This window comes from Enhydra lutris, unplaced genomic scaffold (assembly GCF_002288905.1).
Source record: "Enhydra lutris kenyoni isolate GAN:26980312 unplaced genomic scaffold, ASM228890v2 scaffoldscaffold6, whole genome shotgun sequence".
Classification (NCBI taxonomy): Eukaryota; Metazoa; Chordata; class Mammalia; order Carnivora; family Mustelidae; genus Enhydra; species Enhydra lutris.
In genome coordinates, this window is record NW_019154090.1 from 15,049,232 (window position 1) to 15,051,730 (window position 2,499).

Consider the following 2,499-nt stretch of genomic DNA (forward strand, 5'->3'; position numbering starts at 1 on the left):
TCACACAGCGTGGCACCCTGACAGGACACTGGGGATGTGGCTCTGTACCACTGGCTCAACACAGGAATTCCCACACACCCCCTTGCAGCACTTGAGATTGTGAAGGCAGTGGCCATCATTCAGGCAAAAGTCCCTGGGGTTGGGCCTCTTGCACTGGTCAGTGACCACTGGACATTTCCCAGGATTGACCTTAACTGGTGAGAATGGGAGCACAACTCAGAGGCTTGCCCCCTAGACAGCACCCCACTTCCTACCCCATCTCTAACTCGTACATGCCAATCACTTCCTCTCTACCTTGCAACCAAACTGAGGCCAGTGTGTGTCCTGATGGAGTGCACGTTCCACTAAGGGGACCCCAACCAGTGTTATAAGTGTCCAACAGACAGACAGCTACACTCAGTAGCTGAATGAGTGGCTAACTCATTGACTAGATCACCAGTTCATGGACTGACTCACCGAGAACAGGAGTCAGTCAGCCGTGGTTCGGCCCCACCCTCCAGCCCAGTTTTGGGGATCTCCCACTACTTCTCCAAGATATATGTCCTTAAGCTAAAATCTCCCTGGTCCCCTCTTCCCGGGCTGTGTTGCCTCACCGGGCTTTGATGGGTCTACAGGATCCACACATTTGATGCCACAATATTCACGACAGCATTTCTGCTCCTTTGGACACTGCCAGTCGCTCTGGCACTGAGGGGGTTCAAACACAAGGCACATACAGGAGGTGTGAAGGGGCAGGCTCCGTGCTTGGCTTTTTCTAAGGGTGAGAACAAGGGAGGAAGAGGAAGCTGATTCTGAGTTACAACCACAATCCTGGACAAGGAACCAGCTTCCCAGGAGGGGAGAAAAACCGAACTTGGGCAGCCGACCCAAAGGAAGGAAGGGAGCTGTTGGGGTTCCAGGCTGAAGGCAGGTGTGGGGCGGTGCTGGGCTCAGCCAGCCACTCAACCAAGAGGGAGTCAATGCAAGAAAGAAGGTATAGATGGTGGGGTGCTGGCAAACATTTTTAGAGAAGCCTTTGGGCATTTGCCAATTTCCATGGTGTAAATATCGCCACTGTGGCTGATTCCAGGCTACCAACGTGATGTCCACTGGCTCTCAAAAGTCTTGAGAGTGTGACCTTCAGCTGTTGTGAACAGTATAAGCCAGCTCCAGTACAGGGTTGGACAGAGCTCATGGTCAGGTGCTCCTGGCCCACCGTTCACTGTGAAGGAGGTGGAGAGGGACCTCGGTAGTAGGAGAGGACACTCATCAGGACAGATTGCAGGTCAACTGGCAAGTAAATTGAGACAGAGTGACCATTAAAAAAGAAACAGTAAGAGTAAAAGAGAACATTTTGGAAAATGAAACAGAGACCCAAATAATGTGACGGAGCAAAGACCAGAGAAGGAGTTGCAGAGCGACAATGACAAGCGATACAGGGGCTGGGATTATCGGGTCCATCTGGGGAAAGGTGGGTTTCTGGATGCTCAGGAACTCTTAGCTGAAGTCCTCAGAGAGGTGCCTGAAGTTAGGGGCCATGGGCCAGACCATGGGAAAGGTGACTTCAAGGTCAGCTCCTGGACTAAGAAGAAGAAGGTACCACCACACTGAGCCATCAGGGACCCTGGTATGTCCAGAGAGACTCCAACTCACCTTTGCTAGCATCTTCCACAGCCCAGGATGTGAGGATTTGGAGGGCAAGGAGCACCATGAAGGGGAGGAGGCTGCCAGGTTTCATCGTCACAGCAGGTGGGGGTTGGTGGCCAGTGCCAGCCTTTCCCTTTATACCTTCCACGGAGGGTGTGGTTCCTATTGACGTGCCCGGGGCCCTCCCCACTGTTCTGTCCTAAGCCGGAAATTCAAGGGAGGACAGTAACTCCACCACCCAGAGTATTGATGGCAGGAGCCTGGGGAGGGACGCATGGAACTTGGAGGGGGAGGTGTCCGTAGGCTCATTAGGAGACCATTCTGGAAGCACCTGCCTTGGGCCTTTGCGGTGGAGTTGGCGAGGGTCCTGGAGGGGAACGTACAGGCCAGAACTGGAAGTCATTACAAAGGAGCCTCTCTGTGTGCCTTGACCTTCCCACACTCCTGGACTGGCTGCCAATTACCCAGGGTCACTCCCTCTCCCAGACTTCAGGTGATGCCTTCGCCTGCCAACACTGGACTTGTGTCCACATAATACCCAGAGTTCTGGGCACTCTGACAATCCCACAGGGCTTTCTCAAAGAGCCTGAATGGCATGACTGGTGATAGGGGAGAGCAACCCAAACCACTTGGGGCCTCCAACTTCCCAGCTGCGAGGTGGGGGTAGCGCTCCCTGCCTGGGTCATTGAGCAGGATCAGAGAGAAAGGGGGTGGAAGGGCATTGAACAGAGTGAACACACACCCCTTAGTGACGGGTGGAGGTGAAGTGAATGCGAAGCCACATCTGAGCCCGTTTCTTTGAAATGAACCGATGGGACTCTTCCCAGCAGTCAGCTGGATGGCCGGATAAGCAAGGAGTGCAAGGAGTGCTGT

The 2,499-nt window shown here is 53.8% G+C and overlaps 1 pseudogene; it reads right to left on the bottom strand.

The window, feature by feature from the left end:
* On the bottom strand, positions 1 to 1,717 carry LOC111141532 (annotated as a pseudogene).
* Positions 1,718 to 2,499: the final 782 nt, after the last annotated feature.